The sequence below is a fragment of the Eucyclogobius newberryi genome, unplaced genomic scaffold (genome assembly GCF_026437365.1).
Source record: "Eucyclogobius newberryi isolate DKJ021-1_F unplaced genomic scaffold, fEucNew1.0.hap1 SCAF_1, whole genome shotgun sequence".
NCBI classification, from domain to species: Eukaryota; Metazoa; Chordata; class Actinopteri; order Gobiiformes; family Gobiidae; genus Eucyclogobius; species Eucyclogobius newberryi.
Window position 1 is genome coordinate 24575745 of NW_027315723.1, and position 26019 is coordinate 24601763.

The window sequence follows — 26019 nt, forward strand, 5'->3', positions numbered from 1 at the left end:
TCTCTATCATCTTCACCTTAACACATCACCATCTACAGAGGGGGCGGGGCTGAATCGGCTGATCACCCGAGACAGAGCCCCCATCCTGAGTCTCTATCCAGCCAACTCTCGTTGCTCGATCGTCGCTGCATCGTCGCTACATCGTTGCTACATCGTTGCTACATCATCGCTACATCATCGCTACATCGTTGCTACATCGTTGCTACATCATCGCTACATCGTTGCTACACCGTTGTTACATCATCGCTACATCGACGCTACATCGACGCTACATCGTCGCTACATCGTTACATCGTGGCTATATCGTTACATCGTAGCTCCATCGTCGATCCATCGTCAATCCATCGTCGTTATTATCAATAAATATTCTTTCATACTCCATTGTTGTGGCGTGGTCCCTGCTAATGAATCAGTCAAAAGATATTGGCTATGCACCTTATTTGGCATTTTCTTTTCATTTTCTTTTTTAATTAAGTAAAATCAGGCTCTTTCAACATCGCGTGGCTGCGGGAGGTTGAGCGATACCGACTAGATATAGTCGGCCTCACCTCCACGCACAGTTTGGGCTCTGGAACCCATCTCCTCGGGAGGGGCTGGACGCTCCACTTCTCTGGTGTTGCCCACGGGGAGAGGCGGCGGGCTGGTGTGGGCTTGCTGATAGCCCCTCAGCTCAGCCGCCACGTGTTGGAGTTTGCCCCGGTGAACGAGAGGGTCGCGTCCCTCCGCCTTCGGGTGGGGGACAGGTCTCTCACTGTTGTGGCGGCCTACGGGCCGAACAGCAGTGCAGAGTACCCGGCCTTCTTGGAGTCCTTGGGAGGGGTAATGGACAGTGCACCGACCGGGGACTGCGTTGTTCTACTGGGGGACTTCAGCGCCCACGTGGGCAATGACAGTGACACCTGGAGAGGGGTGATCGGAAAGAACGGCTTCCCCGATCTGAACCCGAGCGGTGTTCAGTTATTGGACTTCTGTGCTAGCCACGGATTGTCCATAACGAACACCATCTTCAAGCACAAGGGTGTTCATCAGTGCACATGGCACCAGGACACCCTAGGCCGGAGGTCAATGATCGACTTTGTTGTCGTGTCATCAGACCTCCGGCCGCGTGTCTTGGACACTCGGGTGAAGAGAGGGGCAGAGTTGTCAACCGATCACCACCTGGTGGTGAGTTGGATCCGCTGGCGGAGGAGGAAGCCGGACAGACTTGGCAGACCCAAGCGCATTGTGAGGGTCTGTTGGGAACGTCTAGTGGAGCCCTCTGTCAGTAGGGTATTCAACTCGCACCTCCGGGAGAGCTTCTCCCATGTCCCGGGGGAGGCTGGGGACATTTAGTCCGAGTGGACCATGTTCTCCGCCTCCATTGTTGATGCGGCTGCTCGGAGCTGTGGTCGCAAGGTCTCCGGTGCCTGTCGTGGCGGCAACCCCCGAACCCGGTGGTGGACACCGGAAGTAAGGGATGCCGTCAGACTGAAGAAGGAGGCCTATCAGGCCACTCTGGCTTGTAGGCCTCCGGAGGTCATCGACGGGTATCGGCAGGCCAAGCGAGCCGCGGCTCGTGCTGTCGCAGAGGCAAAAACCCGGGCCTGGGAGGAGTTCGGGGAGGCCATGGAGGAGGACTATCGGTCGGCACCAAAGAAATTCTGGCAAACCGTCCGGCGCCTCAGGAGGGGGAAGCAGTGTCTCACCAACACCGTTTACGGTGCGGGTGGAGGCCTGCTGACCTCGACTGGGGATGTCGTCGGACGGTGGAAGGAATACTTTGAGGATCTCCTTAATCCCTCAGTCACGTCTTCCGAAGAGGAAGTAGAGACCGGGGACTCGGAGGCTGGCTCATCCATCACCCAAGCTGAAGTTACTGAGGTTGTTCGCAAACTCCTCGGTGGCAGGGCTCCGGGGGTGGATGAGATCCGCCCTGAGTACCTAAAGTATCTGGATGTTGTAGGACTGTCTTGGTTGACACGTCTCTGCAACATCGCGTGGCGTTCGGGGACCGTGCCTCTGGACTGGCAGACCGGGGTGGTGGTCCCTCTGTTCAAGAAGGGGGACCGGAGGGTGTGTTCCAACTACAGAGGGATCACACTCCTCAGCCTCCCAGGTAAGGTCTATTCCAAGGTACTGGAGAGGAGAATCCGACCGATAGTCGAACCTCGGATTCAGGAGGAGCAGAGTGGTTTTCGTCCCGGTCGTGGAATACTGGACCAGCTCTATACCCTCCATCGGGTGCTCGAGGGTTCATGGGAGTTTGCCCAACCAGTCCACATGTGCTTTGTGGATCTGGAGAAGGCTTTCGACCGTGTCCCTCGGGGTGTCCTTTGGGGGGTGCTCCGGGAGTACGGGGTCCGGGGCCCTTTGCTCAGGGCTATCCGGTCCCTGTATGACCGGAGTAGGAGCTGTGTTCGCATTGCCGGCAGTAAGTAAGACCTGTTCCCAGTGCATGTTGGACTCCGCCAGGGCTGCCCTTTGTCACCGGTTCTGTTCATAATTTTTATGGACAGAATTTCTAGGCGCAGTCAGGGGTCGGAGGGTGTCCGGTTTGGGGACCACAGGATCTCATCTCTGCTGTTTGCAGACGATGTTGTCCTGATGGCTCCATCAAACCCGGACCTGCAACATGCACTGGGACGGTTTGCAGCCGAGTGTGAAGCGGCTGGGATGAGAATCAGCACCTCCAAATCCGAGGCCATGGTTCTCGACCGGAAAAAGGTGGCTTGCCCTCTCCAGGTGGGTGGGGTGTCCTTGCCCCAAGTGGAGGAGTTCAAGTATCTCGGGGTCTTGTTCACGAGTGAGGGAAGGATGGAGCGTGAGATCGACAGGCGGATCGGTGCAGCGGCTGCAGTGATGCAGTCGCTGCATCGGACTGTTGTGGTGAAGAGGGAGCTGAGCCGAAAGGCAAAGCTCTCTATTTACTGGTCGGTCTACGTTCCTACCCTCACCTATGGTCATGAGCTTTGGGTAGTGACCGAAAGAACAAGATCGCGGATACAAGCGGTCGAAATGAGTTTCCTCCGCCGTGTGGCTGGGCGCTCCCTTAGAGATAAGGTGAGGAGCTCGGCCACACGGGGGGAGCTCGGAGTAGAGCCGCTGCTCCTCCACGTCGAGAGGAGCCAGCTGAGGTGGCTCGGGCATCTGTTCCGGATGTCTCCTGGGCACCTCCCTCGGGAGGTGTTTCAGGCATGTCCCACCGGGAAGAGGCCCCAGGGAAGACCCAGGACACGCTAGAGAGACTATGTCTCTCGGCTGGCCTGGGAACGCCTCGGGATCCCCCCGGAGGAGTTAGAGGAAGTGTCTGGGGAGAGGGAGGCTGGGAGTCCCTGCTCAGACTGCTGCCCCCGCGACCCGGCCCCGGATAAAGCGGCAGAAGATGGATGGATGGATTAAGTAAAATCAAGGAATATTTGACAAAAAAGATATGTAAACGGAGGTACAATTTAATCAAAATACATCAAGAAGTTAAATTAGGCACAAAACCTATTCAATGAGAATTTCTGTATTTTTTCCCATAATGTTTTTTTGTGGATTGTCTGTTCCAACCTGTTTAAGGAGCTAACATCAATTGAAAATAATTTGGCAAAGCCCTTTTCAAGCCGCCCATAGAAAAGATGCATTGTTGACATCAAATCAACCTACTTTATATACTGAAGTTGTGAGACTTTTCTCTAGTTCTCCTTTAAAATTAATGTTATTTCTGCTTAACCAGAAATTTGATCACAACAGAAGTGCGGATCAGTAGAAGTCAGCTAAAAGTTGGAATAAGAGACAGCAAGAGTTGGCCAATAAGCAGATTTTTTTCCTGATTTTTTTAGAATTGTGGATAAGCTTGAGGAGTCTAGGGGGGAGGAGGACATTTATTTCAGTGGCTATTTATCTTGCTGCTTAAATTGGCCAGATAAAGGGATAGAACATAGACAGATATCTATAGGCCAATCTTTAAAACCTCTTAAGCTGAAGTGTGCCCACGGACCTTTTCTTCATTTATTCCTTTTTGTCCACACACCATCTGATAAAAGGTTGTCAGCAGCAGGGCTTAGAGCTTAAACTGGGGTTAAATAGAAAAAGAAAGCTGTAACCCACTTACTCCCATATCAACCATTCTTGGATTAATCACAGTTTGTTCCCCACACCTACAAAAAAAAAAAACACTAGAATAAAAAATAATACAATTTTTGGTTAAATTAGCTTCAGCTTTTAAAGAGGGATTGTCAAACTAGTGTCAATCAGACCATTCCAGACACCAGATTTATTCCTCTTTATATTTTCCAAAGAAAATCTAGGCGGGATTTAAGATCAGATTTTCCTCTGTGTAGAGTTTGTTACCACTTATAAGTAGAGTAAATCAGACATCCGAGACCAAAACTACAGAATGTCAGCTTCACAAAGAGTCGTTGTATCGTAGTCGTCGTAAGTTGTTTCTTACTCGTTTAGACATTTTTGGAAAAATAGGCCCTATGCTTAAGAGGGTTGAACATGTGTCTAACTGAAATAGAACATAATGTTTATTCCATATGATGAATGAGCAAATGGAAAAACAAAAACGCCAACTTCAGAGTTTCACAAGTGAGTCAGTGACCTCAAAAGGCAAGGACAAAATCACTGCTTACGTCTTCCTCAGCTCTACTTCTTCCTCCTGAGGTCATGTGATCATCATCGGGGTCACGAGATGTGAACAATTCACCACGGCAATAAGAGGAGACAAAATCCCCTGTGAGAGAATCCAACCCTTTTCAAGATCACCTTTGGCCCAAAGAAAGAGACCGATTACGACTAAAAACGTAGCTGCTGCCATCATCTATTGACTCCCTCACTCTCTGCTACGATTTTATAACACCGTGAATCACATTTTGGAAAGAATCTTGTATAACAGTAGCTTATATTGTGATAAAAAGACATCATGATGGTAATCATCTTGTCCTTAATTAGTCATCACCTCCCACACCAACAGCTTAAGGAGCTACTTCAAAAACAGGTTGTTATTTTGTAAGGATACCACAGTAAATGCTGTAACATACACTTTTTCCTCTTTATTATAGTTGACCAAATAAGACAAACTTTAATTTGTCACACAATGGGGAAATTCTATTGCAATGCAGAGTACAAGACCAGAAAGGAAGAAACAAAGAAATGAACAAAATAACATAAGACTTAAATCTACGTCCATTCAACCAGAATATTAGAAATACATTGAACAGAATGAATATACAAAAAGGAAGTGGAATAAAGCTATAAGGCTAATAAACTATTATGTACAATAAGTGACTTTATGACTATTTTAAGTACTAGGGGCAAGTGATCTCTCGATTTGTTTTTGTTTTTCTGTTTTTGCATTATCTCGATACCACTTTTCAGACTATATTTTCACAAATCATCAAGACTGTTCTAAAATGTGCCTGTAAATGTCTTGGTTGAGGTTCTTAAACCATAAAATGAACCACGAAAGTGCAGAAATATCTCTTTATGTACCCTTGTTTGAGAGATTACACAAGATATGTCCGTCTCTATTTGCGCTAATGTTTAATCGTTTTAATCATAGACGATATATTCTAATTTTGCAGATCTCAAAACAACATTACTTCATCTCCCACCTCTATGCGACACCAATGGAGTCAACTTTATGTAAAATGGAGTGACATCCGGATCAAATGTCCGTATGACAGCATTTTGAAAGTGTTGTTGTTTGCAGAAAGTCGCCTCAGTCTTTGTGGTCATTTGAGGTGGCAGCAGCACAGATCCAGAGCAGAGTTGGGTGAGATGGAGTGGACAGAATACAGTATGTTTCTCAGTTTGAAGCAGGAAGCCTCCGACAGCGAGCCACCTGTTCGTTTTGGCAAAGACCCTCACCAAACGACTGGCGACGCTGAGGGGAGGAGGGCCGTGGGGACCGGAGCTGAGGAGAGGGGAACTCTGCCATTTTGGGTAACATTCAGTTGCTAAGGACAAAGTGCTGTTCTATTCTTGTCTTTAACGTTTGTTCCTCTGGGCCGCCACCAATAACTGACATAATGATTAGCGATAGGATTTATGCCAGATGTCCTTTTGCCTTTGTGATTAGCTTAGTTAGTTGTGTACAAATAATGAAATAAAGTGTATTGACTTCAGATGATTTGAAACAATTACATTCGTCTGCTTGTGCTGCCAGGACACATTTTTAAATTACATTTTTTGACAATACTGTAACTTTTAACACTAAATAATTGTAATTTCTTTAATAATACAATGTGCTCTCCTACTATCTAATCCAATCCACTTTATTTCCAAAGCACATTTTACAAACTTAGTCTGTCTGAAGTGTTTCCAAAGTGCTGCGCATTTACACATAATTACTAGTTCTGATATATATCGAGGTTATTTCTGAAACTGTTCAGAAATGGTCTATTTTTCCAACAATGACATTTTCATCAGTAGTTTTAATATCTATTAGTATCTGGATTTTGATACTTTTGACAGCCATGCCGTATTAGTAGTGTCTAAGTACTGCTATGGATGGCGCTATATTACATTTGGGTTGATAAATGAAGTGACATAAGAGTTCTTGTTGTTGTAGAATAGAGTGCTGTATGAAGAGGCACCAGGCTGCAGTTCTAACCCAGGAGTATTTCCATCAGAACGGGGAAAACTGCCAGTGTTGGACTGGCCAAGAGGAGACATGCTTTTTTCTCCCACCCTTGTCACTTATAAATGATCATGAAGTTCAGTATTTTTTTAGTTTGATGTTTCTAATAAAAATGTACAACCAACACACCACTTTCAAAACTACAATCATCTTTCATTCGTTATTATCTTCATATTTTGTTTGTAGAGCAAAATCAGGATATGTTTTGGGTCCTATACTGTGCATAGATATGAACACAAACACCAAGATACACATAGGCCCATTCATTCATTCATTCATTTTCTACCGCTTGTTCCCTTTCGGGGTCGCGGGGTCAAAAATTCACTATCGGACATTTAAAGTCTCCAAAACTGATCAAATATCATTCCAGTAAAAATAAAACTGTCTCAACCTGCCATAGATTTGACTATTTGAAAGAACAGAATGAATTTGCATGAACTACGGAGAGATATGACAAGGACAAGAGTGTAGTCATCACAGAGCAGGAGGAGGAGGCCACGCACATGTGACCTTCATTCATTCAAGTTTCTGCTCCCCCTGACATCCTGTTCTGTGTGCAAGCTTCAACTGCAGCTTCAGTATTAGTCACCCACTACTTTTGTCTTGACCGTGATTTTATTGCACAGTAGCATTCAAAACACATGTCACAGAATATTTGTATGGGCCCATATTCTCGATCACAACTGAACTTAACAAATGAAACTAATTAGAATGACTCAGATCAGACCGAATAATAATCGTCAACCATAGATCAGTCATGCGGACAGCTCACAAATGATCACTGTCTGTCTTATTCACAAAAACAGTCAGTCTATTCATTACAGTTTGATATGGGAAACTGGAGCACCTTGAAAAAAGACACCCAGACAAAGGCAGAAGATGCAAATTCCCCATAGAGAATTTAACCTAAAGGCGGAAGTCTAATATGCATTGTCGTTTTGGAGATTCACAATAAATTCAAAATAATAACTGATAAAAACTCCAATAACAACCAACACCAACAACATGAAAAACAACACGCTCACCACTCCGCAACTACATTGTAGTATACATTTCATTGTTCTGTTCTGATTTGAATAGTAGGGGAGACAGACCAGAAAATAAATTATTTTGTTTCAAAAAAGCTTTTTAAACCTGGACTTACTGGCATGACAATCTTCAAACAGTATTTAAAAAAACAAAAACATAGTGACAATAATTGTTTAAAGAATTCACCATTTTAATTGGTGACATTTAATCATTTACAGTTTCTCGTGTTCCTTGATGTTGTCAGTATCTGGAAGTCCCACAGGAGCTTGGCTTGATCTACACCTTTGGAGGTGTTTCCCACTTTGTCCTTGGTGTTTCCAGCCCGTACTTCTTACAGATGTTTCTGTACACTATGCCAGACTCCTGGTTATGGAGCTCCATGAATGTTGTCCCTGCAGCATCTTGCACCCTGCAGATATGTGCTGGATTGTCTCAGGGGCCTCTTTGCACAGCCTACACTTTGGGTCTTGTCTGGTGGTAGATCTGGGCCTCTATTGCTCTGGTGTTCAGGGCCTGTTCCTGTGCAGTCATGATGAGGGCCTCTGTGCTGTGCCGGCCCGATCCAGCCAGTGGTATGATTTCTTTATACCAGCTACTTCAGTTATATTTTGGAAGTACATGACATGTAGGGGCTTGTCCTCCCTTGATGGTCCCTCCACCACCTCAACCTCTATTCCCCATTGCATGAGACATGCACTGAGCACAACATCTGTAGGAGCCTTGTCCTTGATGTACTTATGGACATTTCATCCTATATATATATATATATATATATATATATATATATATATATATATATATATATATATATATATATATATATATATCGATATAGATATAGATATAGATATAGATATAGATATAGATATAGATATAGATATATCCACTGAATACTGAGAGTAGGCTCCAGCATGAAACCACAATAGTCTATTATAAACAGCTGTAGAAACAGGAAGTGCTCATCTCCCCACGTTTTGCATGATGGAAAACCATCTCTCCTCTCCATCGCCCAACTGTTTTTCATCACATTTGAATGGACAAACACAGAAACTATGGATCTGGGCACACACCAGGAAGTAAGAACTTGAATTCACCAAAGTCACTAGGCAACGTATCACATCCCTCTGGTGAATTCATAGCCTGTTATCTCTTACTAACATTGGATTTTATGACAAATTTAAATAGGGCTGGTATTTTAAGCATTAGCAGAAAAGGCAGTGGTATTTGTGGTGATGGTGCTGGCTACAAAAGACACCAGTATAAACTGCAACTTAAAATGCTATTGTTTCTAGAGTAATTTTCCCGACCAGCATAAATGTTAAGTTGTCATGCTTGAAAACACTATTCATAGCCATACCACCTTGTCAATGCTTGATCTCGTTTGATCCCAGAAGCTAAGCAGGGTTGAAGGGGTTAATACTTGGATGGAAGACTGCTTAAAATACCAGGTGCCATAGTAGGGCGGCTGTGGCTCTTTCAGTTGCTTCCCTCAGTCTGTCCCAATAGAAGCTTACACCACAGAGTATGGAATAAATTAATAATGCACGATATTGTAAAGCGACTTTGAGCATCTGGAAAAATGCACTATACAAGACATTATTATTTAAATTTTATCAGTAGCAGCAGTAGTCGTAGCAGCAGAAGCAGCAGCAGCAGTAGCAGTAGCAGCAGAAGCAGTAGCAGTAGCTATAGAAGCAGGAGCAGGAGCAGTAGCAGTAGCAGCAGCAGCAGTAGCAATAGAAGCAGGAGCAGGAGCAGTAGCAATAGAAGCAGGAGCAGGAGCAATAGCAGTAGCAGTAGCAGCAGGAGCAGTAGCAGCAGGAGCAGTAGCAATAGAAGCAGGAGCAGGAGCAGTAGCAGTAGCAGCAGGAGCAGTAGCAATAGAAGCAGGAGCAGGAGCAGGAGCAATAGCAGCAGGAGCAGTAGCAATAGAAGCAGGAGCAGGAGCAGTAGCAGTAGCAGCAGAAGCAGTAGCAGTAGCAATAGAAGCAGGAGCAGGAGCAGGAGCAGTAGCAGCAGGAGCAGTAGCAATAGAAGCAGGAGCAATAGAAGCAGGAGCAGTAGCAATAGAAGCAGGAGCAGGAGCAGGAGCAGCAGCAGCAGTAGCAATAGAAGCAGGAGCAGTAGTAGTGTTGATGACACAATGTGGGAGATTTATCCAAAAAGGGTTATCACTGCACGTTTGTGATTAGTTTTACCGTGCTTTCATATTTTGTGTAATACTTTAACTTCAACCATGACAATAACAAACACATTCTGTACAGTCCTGATGGATCATAATAGTGTCTGAATATTATAATCAATACAAATGCGGTACAAATCAAGCCAATCCTAGCAACTTCCGCTTGGTGCCGCACCACATAACCTCACATATTCACAATATCACAAGAGCAGCCGTCTCACAGGATTTGATAAAAAAAAAAGGTTGATCTGACCAAGAGAAAACAGGCGTGCAGGTACACGCATGTCTTTAGATCCTGAAGCACCTAGAGAGATCCACTGCAAGGACAGGTTGTGTTGGCATAGTAACCCTATAAAAACCAGGAAGTAAGACCCAAACTAAGTGACGTCTCCAGGCAACAAGCGTAGCCCATGATGCCATTCAAATCATAATCAGATATGCACACACACACACACACACACACACCACACATACACACACAGCTTACACACACACACACACACACCACACACACACACAGCTTACACACACACACACACACACCACACACACACACACACACACCACACACACACACACACCACACACACACACCACACACACACACACACACACACACACCACACACACACACACAGCTTACACACACACACACACACACACACCACACACACACACACACACACCACACACACACACACACACACACCACACACACACACACACACACACCACACACACACACTCACACACACACACACCACACACACACACACACACACACCACACACACGCACACACACACACACACACACACCACACACACACACACACACACACACCCACACACACGCACACACACACACACACACACCACACACACGCACACACACACGCACAGCTTACACACACACACAGCTTACACACACACACACACGCACACACAGCTTACACACACACACACACACACACACGGAAAGAGCCAAAATGAGCGCCAGGAGCCATGGCAACAGGACATAATACAATTACTGTTCGGCTAATGGAGTTTTTAAGGGTCCACTCAATTATCAGGACTTTTCCAGGTTACTATGGAGACTACATCAGAAAGAGAACAAAATGACATAAGGCTATGTATGAGAAAAAGCACCTGATTAATATTATAGATACAGTATATTCTGTACATCTTGGGGTTGGAAGCAGTTCAATGTAATGCCATGTTATGCATATATGTTTAAGCAACAATAAATTAATATGAGAATGAAAACTTATTTTCAAGAAATTGGTGCAAAACAACACTGTATTTTTATGTATTAATTATTTATATTTAAAATCCAATCACGCCTTCTTTTATCAGCCTTTAATCAATTATGTGCGTTTTAACATTTCTGGTGGAGGGTCCTTCGTCTGCTCGTCTTCAATGACATTAAACGTATCTATCGAGCAACACTTTCAGGCCAAGTTACAGTCAGATCTATGGAGAGGCGGCCCCGCTTACAGGAGTTCATAGGGGTGGGCGATATGCACAAAAAGGTATAAAGTATCTTAATATTTTGATCATGATATTCTGACAATATACTGTCAATCCATCAGAAATATGTTAAAACGACACATTTCTGACGCCTGAATCGGCCTTTTTTATAACAGTTTTCATTATAAACAGTTTTTAATATTAGCTCGATATTCGATTTTTGCATATTTTCAAAACAACATTCAAACCATCCACATTTCGATACATCGCCCACCTTTATACATATACGTTTTCTTCCATACAGTGTAACATTCCAGTCAAAGCAATAACATCTCCATGGACACGCCCAAAAGTTACACAGTGCTCCTTTAGCGTGTGAGTCTGAGTGTGTAAACAGTCATGCCCTTGCACAGCTCTGGGCCCGGTGGCGTTTATTTAAGGATCAGAAATAAACTTTATCTTTCAACTGACACTGATGTTTGCCTTTGTCTTCTGGTCTGAACGGCTGTATATTGTGCACAAGTGAAGGCTACTCCAGTCATTTCCTCTGATTTAAAAAAAACATTTATTTGCTATATTTTGTGCACTTCTGCCGTCTCTGTCTTTGCCTAGTTTCCATGGCAGCCTCCCACTCTCCGTCCACTGTCTGCGCCTGAGGTTTCATTCATTCACACACAATTCACACATACAACGGGCTGATGGCAGATATACTTACACCATTTTACTGTTCATTTGAATCAGGGCTACAGAATGTTGACGCTTTATGGTTTTAATATTGTAATAACACGATTTGGAATTAACATTTGTCGTGTTTCGATACATTTAAGAAAAGCTTATGCCTCTCTATATATTAGTCATACTTAAGAAGAGAATAAAAGACTCAATGTGCACTTGCATTCATACACAAACTACACACAACATTGATATCAAACTGGAACTGAACCTGAAACTCAACAAGGACTAAAACCAGGACTAAAAGAGAACCAAACTGGGCTCAAACCAAACCCAAACCAGCTCCTGTAAAACATAGTTCACACCTTTGAGTCACGGTAGCACCTTTTCCCAAAGAGGAGCTTGTTGGTAGCTACGGCAACAGCAGCACTTACAAATGAAGACAGGAAGTAAATTGAATCCAGTCATCCACATGAGAAACAGCACAGGATTTTGCATGAAGTATGTACAACAAAACCTAGTAATACTCTAACGCAAACGCAAGCAGTAACTTGACCAAACAGTAGGGAACAAAGGTAAATTGTGTGGTAGAACTTTTCACCGCTGTGGAGCTGTAATTGTTTAAATACTAGTCAAATACAAAGTCATCACAAAAAATAATCTGGAAAGATTGGGTCTAATTGTGTCAGAAACGTCGGACCCATATCACCAGTATGTGTAGTTTTACCAGTTGTTACCAGTAGTTTTAGCCGGTACAAAGCATTTAAAGTTTTGCATCGGTCACTGCACCAACACCTGAGTCCTACCTGGTTGTGACTGATGTTGCTCCTCTCGTCCACAAACCAGTCCCCGGCCCCTGAGGAACAGAGATAATGTCAGAATAAATGGTACAAGCTGACGTTAGGTAACACAACTCCTGATGCATGAAAATGTGTTTGCATAGTCCCACAATGGCAGTGAGAAGGTCAATAAAGGATGTTGCAAATACTAACATTTAGTTTAAAACAATAACAATATTGTATTTGAGGCTTTTATAGACCTTTACTTTATAAATACAGTTTAGAATGATGTTCAAGTTAGAGTTACCATCTCACGAAAGACATCAAGTAGAGATGGATGATTTATCGAAATGTGGGTAATATTGTGAGTGTTAAATTTGAGTATATTCTAGTCATCTAGTATATTGCTTATAGTAAAGTCATTTTAAAAAGTGATGTTGTAATCTTTCAAACGAGGGTATAATGTGATATTTCTGCACTTTAATGATTAATTTTATTGCAATTTGTCTGATGATTTAACCTGAACTAATGCATTTAAAGACACTTTTCAACACATGTCTGTTGAATTTACAGGATATTGCCTGACTATTGTTATCAGGATGGTAAAATATGAACTGTTTTATAGATTAGAACAATACACTGAAGTAACATAGTAAACTCTTTCTATTATTAGTCTTAATAAAACAAAGAAGCCTCATCATCAGCTGTCACTGCATTTCTTTGCATATCAACACAAAGGATAAAAGACATCAAAATGAGTAGGATTTCAGTCTTAGTGAATTTGAAATTCCCAGCGGACCTCAAATGCACCAAAGACATGTCAAAGCTTTGGCACTTTTGATCCACCGTTTCCTAAATCAGGGGATCGGGTATTTTTATAGTAAGTGTCAAAATGCATCCACCAAGTAAATAATGTTGATTAGCGAAGACTTACTTTACTGCCAAATGTCCCTGACAGGTTTTGGAAAAATTATGAACAAAAATAAATATAACAATACCCCAAAATCAGTTGACCATAGACAAACCCCTTTACCAAATGCATGCCTTTGGATTCTCATGTTTGTGCTTATATCTGAATGATTCAAGTGAAAGTGTACATCCTTCACTCATAATTGAACTGTAGCATTTAAACACATACAGTTTGTTTCCTGTATGACATCAAGCAGTCGGCAACAAATTACAATTTTGATGATGTGAAAGTAACCGTAAACAAACGGGAAACAGATGAGTAAAGGTCTGAAAGTTTGAATAGAAAACTTGACTTTATGTGTCTGGTTTAAGCATTTGAGTATTTTTGCATGATATTTCAATCAGAGTTAGTACTAAAAATGCATTAAAATGTCTTTTCCTCACATTATATTGCACGTTTACACAGTGCTGGAGAAAAATGTAAAAAATTAATTGAAGTTCCATTTAACTCTAGCCTCATATCAGGCAATGACAGTACAACATTTGAGTGCTGTACATGTGTGTTCTCACTGTGTTCTGGGATCATATATATCTGTGTATTAGTCCATATTTGTCCTGAAGCGATCAAGTGCAGATTGGCTGTTGGTGATTACAAAACTCTGAGTTAGAGCCAGAGTCTGATGCAAAATGCATGAAGTGCGACTAATTACAAGCTGTTGAGAAACTGGGCCAGTGCCGCCAAGGTCTGTCTTCATTAGAGAACTCTGGAAAGGATATAGGAAAACCATTTTACAAAGTGGATTTCAATCAGGCTGGTATTAAAAAGGTAGCATTTTACTTCACATCACAAGTAATGAATATGTTGACTGTAAAAACCTAATTCTCTTTGACCAAAGTCTAATCTGAGCAGCACAAACGTAACACACAATATCCACGCTCACCATTGTCTCATGTGCGCGCTTCAAATGTGTTCTGCCAGAATAAATAAAAACAGGCCTCAGCTGCAGTTTGTGAATTGCAATTTGACTAAAACACAAATGTCTAAATAAGAAGAAATCAACACGACAAAATCACTGCTACCACATGTGAAAGTGGTGTACAACCTGAACACACATGGACTGGAACACAACCAGGAGGATAAAGAGAGTCAAAAAGAAAAGAAAACACCTATAATTCACAACAGGTGAGAGTCTCTGAACCCTAAACCAGGACTACAAAAAGAACATGGCTCAAATCAAATGAATGCTAAACTAAAGTTACGGCAGGACAAAATAACTAAGTTCAACTCAAGTTACAGTGTGTTAAAGCCAGGCCTTAACCTGTTCTGAACCAGGTACAATTGAATAAGACAAGACCTAAAGTTTGATGATGGTCTAATAAGTCTGAGATGTCCAAACTATAACCCAGGAGCAACATGTAGTACTCAGGCGTTTTTCTTTTGGCCCTTAGTCAGTGTAATTCCTCATTTGTCCAGGAGTGATCCATCATAGACAAAGTTTCAAAAGGTACTCAACTGGAGAATGTTTTTAAAATGTTGGATTGAAATCAAAACGTCTTGAATTTTGAAAATATTGTCCAGATGACCCTTTGAAATTTTTTCTTGGCCCTCAGGACTCCTGATGAATTGAAATACTTTTTTATTACAAATTACTCCACAATCTTTACATTTATTAAGGTCATTTTTCATTGAGACCGACCGAAGGTGAAGGTTCCAAGCCTGAATAAAAGTGTTATGGCACCACCGAACCTCTAATTGTTACTGTTTTATTTGGAATGATTCACTGTTTTGACCACCAGCTCTCAATTCGCTTCAACAACGCAGCCCACGATGCAAACCCATTTGGACATCCCTGGCCTCACACTGTTTACTGTTCCTTTGACAGTGAACTGCGTCTCTCTGAGGGAGAGGGAGCGTTCAGCAGCAGCATCGCCGCTCGTCCGTCGCTCTTCCCCCGCGCAGGGCCCCACAGTAGACTGCTACACGTCATGGAACATTCCCGGAACCAGCGGCGCACCACCCACAGCCCTCTCTCTCTCCCTCTCTCTCTCAGGCGCGTGCACACACAAACCGACACGGACTCCAACGAGCCTCCGCTGTCAGAGCCCGAACCCGAAGACGAGGCGTGAAGTCGCGTGAAGCAATCAGGAAATACCAGCGAGTCGAGATCATAACTCATAACGTATAGACGTTCAAACGTGCACATTTTGCATTGGCTTTGCAAGGCAAACTATTGTGCCAAGAGCAAATAAACATGCAGGCATAGAGACTATTACAGTAGAATGCTTATTGTCAATGCATGTTAAAAATATCACTAGGAAATGATGAATGTGTGGTAATTGCAGAAGACAGCAAGGACTTTATCTGGCTGTGCGTAATACGCCATCATCTAAACTATGTAGCAGTGTCTATCACTGACAGTCCATCGGCCTTGTAGGCCACTGCCTTTGGTTAACTTGTTGCACCCAAAAACAAACAGAATTCTTTATTACTGCGTGTAAAACTGCTTTACTCAAAGGTTGCTGTATCTTATCTGATTTCGGCCTATACAGTCATAACCTGCAGCTCTAGTGACGTCTGGTAAATCCAGGCTAAATACAGTAAGATGCACATTAGCTCACCAAAAAGCAAATGGTTATGTCTGGAAGTAGCTACAGTGCATAAAACTGCGCACGCAATACATTTTCCATAATTTAATCAAGATATTTACTCTATCCCTCGATTCACACAGTGACTTGGCTGCATTCACTGTCAAAGCTCAGAAATGTGATACTGTTGTCACAGAGCAACAAGGAAACAGCTCACAGACAGCGTAAGGTCACGGCTCAAGTCACTGATTCCATAGACTACTAATGTTCTCATCATCTTTGGGAGGTAAAGGGTCATAATAACTATGTGAAGACTCACACGGGCAACTCCATGGATCATTTCCAATAACAGCCCAATAAAGAGATGTCAATAACCCTCAATGCCACTATGTGACAGTTCATCCAAGGCACACGAAGGACGCGGATAAGATCATTATTTTTATTTCCACGCTTCAGTAACCAATTTTGTGCAGTGGCTTCCCCCTATTGATTCATCCCATATTCAATATCCTACAGGAACCTGGACTGTTCAAACGCGTGTCATGCGTAAAAGCAACATTCAACCATCCGGGATCATTTCCAATTAAGATCCAGAAATAGACACTTCATAGTCATCTCTCTTGTCACTGTTAGGATCTATATAAAACAGTAAATACTATTGTTGTTTGTGTAATTCCTCAGTTGTCCAGATAGGTCAGGAAAATAGAATTATGACAACGGGGCAGTATTAATGTGACGATCTTATGATATTATTATGCGCGTAATGTGGACGTCCATGTGTCACCGCGCAGAGAGTCCTTCTGAATGCTCTGGAGCCTCTTTCTGAATGCTCTGGAGCCTCTTTCTGAATGCTCTGGAGCCTCTTTCTGAATGCTCTGGAGCCTCTTTCTGAATGCTCTGGAGCCTCTTTCTGAATGCTCTGGAGCCTCTTTCTGAATGCTCTGGAGCCTCTGTTTCCCTCGCAGTATCCGCCTGTGCCTGCCTTTCTCCGGCTGTACCGAGCTCAAGCCGCTGCAAATTCCTCAGGATATTACGCAACGCGGGTAATCTGCATGCAATGCAATGCGTGCCCGGGGTATTCCCCCTGCACAGCCCGAGCTCTCCAGCCCTTATAAGCAAACGGCCCAAGTGTCACGTAAAACCAAGCAAAGCGACGCAAAGTGAGAGGTGTCGACAGAGCTCTGCGATATCAACCTACCTTTGGATCGGATGTCAATGCGAAGGAAGCGAAAGGACAAGTGACAGGACAGCTGGGTTCCGCCTGGCTGTGGCTTGACAAGACGCCAATAGAGCGAGGGTGTAGTTCCACCAGAAAACCGCGGCGAGAATGGACAGAGTGAAGGTTGAACACCGCGGAAAAAAAGCGGAAAGTTCAGCGTCAAAACGTGCGCGGATCCGTCCGGCTCGGCGCTCCTCGCTCCGCCGCAGCCGCTGTAAATGTCTGTGTTGTCAGTCAGTGTCTGTTTGTTGGCGCGGGTGAAATCAGGAGACACGCACAGGACGCACACGCTCCGGGACGCACGCGCAATCACGGACACGCAGAGGAGAGACGCACGCGCGCTCTGGGGGTTATTCCGAGCGCCGCTTCCCAGAATAGAAGCAGCGGAGCCAGCGTGTGTGTGTGTGTGTGTGTGTGTGTGTGTGTGTGTGTGTGTGTGTGTGCGTGTGTGTGCGTGCGTGTGTGTGCGTGCGTGCGTGCGTGTGTGTGTGTGTGCGTGCGTGCGTGTGCGTGTAAGTGCTTGTGACGTCAGCGGATCCCCCAGCGCGCGCCAGGGCAGAGAGAGAGAGAGAGAGAGAGAGAGAGAGAGAGAGAGGAGGAGGAGGGTGAGGAGACGGGGAGGAAGCTGAGGGAGAGAGCGGGAGGAGCAGCAGCCACTGTCTGCCGGGCAGAGCAGGAATCCCCGGTCACCTCTGGAATGACCTCAGCTGCGAGGCAACTAAACACAACAGACAGACCCTAAAGTGCACCTCCATAAGAATGAGGCAGTAACAGTGTGATTCATGGCCTACAGCTGTGGCATGTGTGCATCTGACTGTGTTTAAATAAAGACACCTATTCGTTTTTGTTTTTTTTAAATAAAGCACTGCGATGAAAAAAATGGAAAAATATGAGTCCTTAATAAGCAGGCTCACTTCTCCATAAACCTGACCAGTACTTGGTCTGGCATGTTCCCTTGGCTTTAATAATCTAGTATGGCATACAACGTAGACTAACTATGTCCGTGGAAAATATTCAGAAGTATGGTTTCAACTTTCTATTTCCATGGAATCATGCAAGTGAGAAAGTTACATCGTGTTGCTTTAAATATTCATAAATCAGAATCAGATTCACAAACTAGGAAATTGCTTCAGTGTGCGTTATCTGTTTTAAACTTCATGATTTAAACCAGTTTAAGTTATGAAGTTGAACACACATCACACACACTGACGCAATTTCTAGTTTGTGAACCAAGACCAAACCAAACGTTACAGCACTTTGCCTGAACCAGATCTGAACAGACAAGACTTATCTGTTGATCTAAATTAAAATGAAATGAGGAACACGAGGAACTTCTGCAAATACCAAGACGCCTATACACCTACACCTATAGACTTGGACTAGTTTGGGAAGCACACGGTTTGTGAGCACAGCCCGGATCAGGACTGAGACAAAGTGGATTTGTGCCAAACGATCTCCAATGACTCACAAGTTAATTTATTTACTTTGCTTTAGGGCCAACTGCCAGTCTGATAAAACAGTGTGAGAACTTACCAGACGTGCAGTGCCTCTTTGACTTCTGTTTATGCTGCTGTGCTTCGCCTGTCGCTTCTTTACCATTGTTGCTTCAATAGACAAATGACCGATGCAGATCACAGCATCTGGAATATACTCTAATTTAACCCTCAAAACTAGCCCTAATACAGACTCCTTGAAGACTTCCACTGTGACTTTATCATTTCAGCGCTCCAGTTTTACAGTGTGTCATACCGGAGCTCCACTGTAAAAGACAAGCCCAGACCTAGCTTTAGTTCACTTATGCAACAGAAACAACATCAAATGATTTCCAAGGAAAGTATGAATTTTGCATGCACAGTTTAACCATAAGGGTGTGACGTAAGCTGCTGTAAAGGCTGGAGCTGCAAAAGAGGACAGATGCAGTGCTGACTTATTTATTTCGTAGTCAAATAATACAATGTGCACTCTAAAACACTAGCCGTTTGCAAATAACTCTAATACTAAAAATGTGACGGAAAAGTGGAAATGAGTAATAGTTACAGATTCTGCTATTATAAGAACTGTTACAATTGGATATACTGTACCTTATTATTACCGATAAAAGTACAAAACATGACCAGCCTCTTCACCTAATTTTGTAACATGTTTTATTAAAAGTGAAAGCAGACCTAAAAAAAGGTTTCCATAACGTCCACTAAAACTGAAACTAAAACTTACGTAACAGCAAGCTTATGACTTACGAATATTTACGTACAAAATAAAAGAAGCTTTGAAGAAGAAGACAAAAAGGTTTCTAACATGTTACATAATAATAATAATTATACTTTTGGACTGTGAATATTAATTGAATTCAAGAGTTTCAAATTGGGGCTGGGCGATATGTGAAAAACAAAATTAATTAAGATTCATTCATCAACATTTTTATATTTTCTTTTCAAAAACAAAATGAAAATGGCTTTCAGTGTTGATTTAATGAACATACAGGTCCATTTAACCCCAAAAAATAGCCAATTTATCGCTCCAAAGTCTGAATTCTGCTCAAGAACGAATGGACTAACTCATTTACAGACAGAGGATTTAGCTGTGAACCCCTCGATTAAAAAACCTCAAGCAAATCATTGACCATTAGACGTGACTAAATCTTAATCTCGATTGCACAACACAAGTTTCAAATCCTCAATATTCATCTTGGGCTTTTTAATCAGAATCAGACTCACCGGTACTGAGGAGTCGCACTAAATATGCATTGTAAGTAACAGTAACAGCACATTGTTTGGAGCAGAATTCAGACTTTGAAGGAATAAATAGGACTCATTTTGTGTCAATGGCACTGATTAAACTTCTGTCATTATGTTCCCAACACACATTTTAATCAATGAGAGAAACATTGTGCTATATTTTTGTGACACTGTTAAGCTCTACTTCTGTCTACTCCCACTAGCAGCAAATAAACTGTCTATAAAGTCAATTACTGAAGTAAACGTGAAAGAATAATGTCTGTTACCGTAGTTTGACTTCTTTAATCTAATCACAAAGAAATGATGTGTCTTTCCTTGTGCAGTGACTTGCTCGTACTCGCACAGTTATCTTAAACGTTTATGTAGGAATGGATTATGAATGCTTTTCCCAGTTTTCTCATTAACTGTTAGTTCATGAATCATTTGGCCTCTAATCCAGTTTGTTCACTGTGCGCCCATGAACAAACACCCACAGACACCAGAGAACCTGTTGCTACTCGGTTTACAGTAAAGTGCTCTGTTGTTTTTTTTATCCGGAGGTGGACACACTGCCTCGGGCTGGTGTGTAGATGTCTCCAGAAGACAAAAGGATGACAAATGAAGGATGGTTCATGCTTACTCATACAAACTCACTGAGCCCGTCTCGATTCACACAGAATTGACACAATTGCGCAACCTTATGTAAAAGGATAATTTCGGGACAACGTGTACCTGTATTTTTGTGGGTTTTTTGGTCATTTTTTTCCTGACAAAGCAAATTATATGTTTGTTTATTAATCGCAATACTCCTATTTGCTTAATATATAGTCACTTTCTAGCCTATCATCTGATCATTTTATTTATTCAATGTTATTTGACCAGGTAAAACCCATTGAGATCTCTTTTTTAACAGTGACTTGGGGCAAAGTAGCAGCACACAAATCATAAACACTGACAGATTTATAAGAGATTATTCAAGGGAAAATGGTCTGAGGGCCACAGGAGAACTAGGAAAGTCTGTACAATGTTCATGTGAACCTTAAAAATGACTTTGTGTCTGTGTAGAACTTATTTAATGTCAGCTGCTCTATGAAAATTACAAGCGGAAGCAGGGACATATAATTAATGGCGGCGCCTGTGGCAACTCCCTGAACAAGGTGAATATATTTGTGTTAACTTGCTATATTTACCAGTGAACTCTTTGCAAATTATCAAGCTAAATGCAGGTAACTACTGTCATTTATTATTCGGGGTTGTACAGTATTGTAAAAAATGTTACAGTTAACCATGCTGTCAGTAATTTACAATATTTCATACAGTGTGTAGCTTTTCCAATCCTTAAATAAAACATATTAATTAGTTCAAACAGGCTGTTATTATTGGTTGTTGTTACTCTTGTCAAAGCTGTTATTCATTATGGTATTCAGTGACTAATGTCAGTTAAGAATTTGAAAAACAACCGTGGTGATTATGTAGTGACGTGTCAGTGAGGCTTTGTGTGAGTAGTATCAGTTCAGAGTGAATATGAATGCAGTTTGAGTGACAGGTGTGGAGTTTGTGAACTGGGAGTGGCGTTGTTACATAATGCCAGACTCAAGGGTCATTACCGCAGATAACAGATGGAGAGAGGAACATTGGACCAGAGACAGTCCTCAATGTATGACGCCGATTTGTTATGAAAAATATAATTAGTTTAAATCATTTTAATTGATGTTAGGGCTGGACAATGTCAATTTGATAATAATACATTGAGATAATGTTGTGTATGTTGTTTTGAAGACGTGCTAAATTTGACGAATCAACTTTATTGTTTATAGTTAAAAATGCTATAAAAAGAGCTGATTAAAAATAACAATGGAAAAAATAGCTGCGGTAAACTAAAGGTGATATTTTTGCCCTTTTGTGATTCATTTTACATTTTGTCTGATAATTTAACCTGAAGAAATACATTTATACATTTTGTAACACATTTCCGAATATCGTTATCAGGATTTTTATTTTTGTCATGGCAGGATTTTAGTTTAAACGAGGCAAATCTAATAGTTCAATCTGGTCAAATTAAAGCTGCGGTGCCTGATTTTCAAGGAGGAATTAGTAGTATTTAAATCTTGTTCCCATCTCCCACAAACCCCTCAATATGCACATACATGTTGTTGTTTTTTTGGCCACAATCACAGCTTTCACATGATCTTAGGAGCTACAGTATGTTGTCGGGGGCTTGAGCGGGAGGTTGAGCGATACCGACTAGATATAGTCGGCCTCACCTCCACGCACAGTTTGGGCTCTGGCACCCATCTCCTCGAGAGGGGCTGGACGCTCCACTTCTCTGGCGTTGCTTACGGGGGAGGCAGCGCGCTGGTGTGGGCTTGCTTATAGCCCCACAGCTCAGCCGCCACGTGCTGGTGTCCATCAGTGCACATGGCACCAGGACACCCTACGCCGGAGGTCAAGGATCGACTTTGTTGTCGTGTCATCTGACCTTCGGCCATGTGTCTTGGACACTTGGGTGAAGAGAGGAGCAGAGCTGTCAATCAATCACCACCTGGTGGTGAGTTGGATCCGTTGGTGGAAGAGGAAGCTGGAGAGACAGGCCTGAGGGTCTGTTTGGAACATATTGCCTCTGTCAGCAGGGTCTTCAACTCCCACCTCCAGAATAGCTTCTCAAAGATTACGGGGGAGACTGTGGATATTGAGTGTGAGTGGACCATATTCTCAGCCTCCATTGTAATGCGGCTGCTCGGAGCTGTGGTCTCCAGGTCTCAGGTGCTTGTCGCTGCTGCAATCCCCAAACCCGGTGGTGGACACCGGATATAAGGGATGCTGTCAGGCTAAAGAAGGAGGCCTATCAAGCCTTGTTAGCATGTAGGCTTGAAGGATCTAAGAGTAAATTTGATTGAACGAATCTCAAAAATAAGGTTTGCCCCAAGAATGGTTACATGCATGTGCAGTTTGAAAAACCCAAGCCAAATCAGGTAATGACAAATACAGCTCTATATGCACCAACAACATCTCCTATTTGTCAGCCTCAGCAATGCTCTGAGAGAGTGACAGGTGCATTCAACCAATTGCAATAAAGTTTGAACTATAGGAGGAAGCTGATGGCTTAAGTTACATCCAGGCAATATACTAAGTAAACATGAATTGTGATAAAATCGAAATTGTGATTTGGCACCAAGAAAACATACAAGTGATACTTGGCACATCACCCACCCCACAATGAAGAAAGTGTGCAGGTCAAATATTTGTCACAAAGTTCCGCTTTTATAATGCGGGACAGGAAATCTACATTTATAAATATGCAAGAACTGCATAGGACTCCCAGAGTTGTGAAACTACTAAAACTCCCAAGTGGTTAAAGTGGCAGCACATATGCCAGGCTCCACGTGCAGTCGGCCGCAGAGTTTGAATCCTGGCTCGGACAATTTACTGCATGTCCTCCCTTCACTCTCATCCCCATTTCACACTAAACTTTCATAATAAAGCCTATGGGCCAAAAAAAACTTGTTTTAAAAAGGAATAGAAAAAAATTATGTTTAAAAATGACATTGAAATGAATGAAGGAGTTAAAGGTAAAAATTCTCAACTCTCCCTTAAATTTGAACTTTTTCTCAAAATTATAACAGAAAAATATAAATATATACAGATACAGTAGAAGTAAAAAAAAAAAGTGAGGAACACCAAAAATCTATCTAAGCAGAGTAAAAAGACTGCTCTGGGAGGTCTAGTGTTAAGGGTAAACAGAACTCATACAGTGGTATCCTGTGCATACATAATAAGACAAAGCAGTACATAGTCCACATTTTACATCCAATGAGTTCCAGAAAAGTTGCTAGTGCCAAAAGCCTGGCTAACTTTATGTTTCTGTTAACAAAGGCTCATTTTTGTCTGTCACTGTGGGAACTTCTGCTGGAGCTGAGTCTGGTTGGGAAAAGCCCTAAATGCACATTAGGAATTCAGGCTTGTACATTTACAGCAAGCCGGATAAGGAAAATAAGCCTGGCTTTTCTGGGTGACTTTTCAGGAACACCCCCTGAGGTCAGTCTTTGTTGTTGACTTCAGAAAGTTTCCACTGTGGAACATTTTGAACAAAACCAGATCTAAACCAGGGATAAACCATAACTGACTACGCCACGATGACAACAGAACTAAACCAGATTGCAATAAAACTCAGCATCAAGACGAGATTCTAATGGGACATCTGAACCAGGGGTGGGTGATATATGTATATGTATATCTCAATATTTTTATCCCGATAACAATAGTCAGATGATATTATGTCAATCCAACAGAAATATGTTAAACCATGTCTGTCAAACATATTAGTTGAGGCTTAATTATCAGACAAATATCTTCAAAACAACATTCACATATTTCATATTTTGCTAAATTTGATACAATGCCAAACTCAAGACTGAAGGATCCACTTTTGTTCTATAAGATACTTTGAATGAGATAGCACTAGAAAAAGTATATTATTAATAGGCCAGTTTATTTAGGAAGTTGCCACAGGCGTTTGTATTCACTCTGGCCCTTTTTCTGGTGTGATTTCTGGTGTGATTTTGCTCAGCGCTGCCAATATCAACAGCAAATAAATGATACACAGCCGTTCTCAAAGCACCCAGAGAAAGGGGCATTGTTGACTTTGGTGCAAACAAACATTGAACACGTTACACAACTCAATAACTCAACTTATATAATATTTTACTGGCCAGACTTTTTTTTTGTCCTCCATTGAAATGAATGGACTTGCCGCTCAATCAGGAAATGGCAATGGAAGGGTGGATCTGTGGCAGTCAGAAGTAAAAGTAGGAGGGGCGGAAAAAGGTGGATTATATTACAGTTAATATTGTAGTATATTACCACTAACAATATATTACCATGTATACTGTATACAGGGGGGCGATATTGATAAAAAAAAATGCATAACCCTTGATATTTTCTTGCATTATCTCAATATCAGAATCAGAAAAGGTTTATTGCCATTGTCAGTGAACAGGAATTCACAATCATAGGAGCTTGTTGATTCGTTGCAACATAAAACAATGATAAAATAACCTACATAAGTCAAAAAGAAAAACAATTAAACAATTCACGTATTATATTTAACAAGGCATCAAGAATGTGCTAAAATGTACCTGTAATTGTCTTGGTTGAGGCTCGAATATTGCAAAAAATTTGAATGGACAATACAATTAATCACAAAAAGGGAAGAAATATCACATAATATCAACATGTCCTAGTTTGGTAGTGTAGACAATAGACAATAGTTTCTGTCTCTTTTTGAGGTCATTTTTAGTTGTTTTTATAATAGACAATATACTCGATATTCTAATTCTGCATAGCTTCAAAACTACAATACATTTCCCTAAGATGTTTTCACCCAGTTGTATGTGTGTATGGGGTGAATAACTGTTTGTATTCAAGTCCTTGTTGTTGACTCCAGAGAGAGAGAGAGAGAGAGAGAGAGAGAGAGAGAGAGTTTCCACAGTGGAACATTTTTGGCTTAAGCCGTTGTTCCCAGCAGCATGCAGCCCCACACCTCCGACAAAAAGCTAGAAACGTCCTGATAAAAGGACTTTTCACCACAGAGCACAACTGTCCCGTTAACAACCCATCGAACTCCAGTTTTCTCAACGCTTTCCATGAATCTGCTGCGGCTCAAATACTCACAGAGCCCTTACGGCTTTTTCCACTGAACTGGTCCAAACCGCACATAAGCCCTGTGTCTCCCACCACATCAGGTTATGGGGTGAAATTTCCACTCGGTGCCACTCCTCTCCTTCCCATTATAAAAGATTTGATTTCTGCTGTGTAGTGCAGTGTAGCTTACTATTAACAACTCAGAGGGTCTGTG

The 26019-nt window shown here is 42.3% G+C and overlaps 1 protein-coding gene across 1 annotated transcript in view; it reads right to left on the reverse strand.

Moving 5' to 3' along the window:
- hivep2a (HIVEP zinc finger 2a) overlaps positions 1 to 17684 on the reverse strand; it is a 104263-nt gene extending 86579 nt beyond the window's left edge. The window contains exons 1-2 of the mRNA XM_072440658.1: positions 17431 to 17684; positions 12765 to 12814 (exon numbers count right to left, since the gene is read on the reverse strand). The gene's annotated coding sequence lies outside the window, so the exon portion shown is untranslated. The remainder of the gene's footprint in view (positions 1 to 12764; positions 12815 to 17430) is intronic.
- Between the last annotated feature and the right edge of the window lie 8335 nt (positions 17685 to 26019).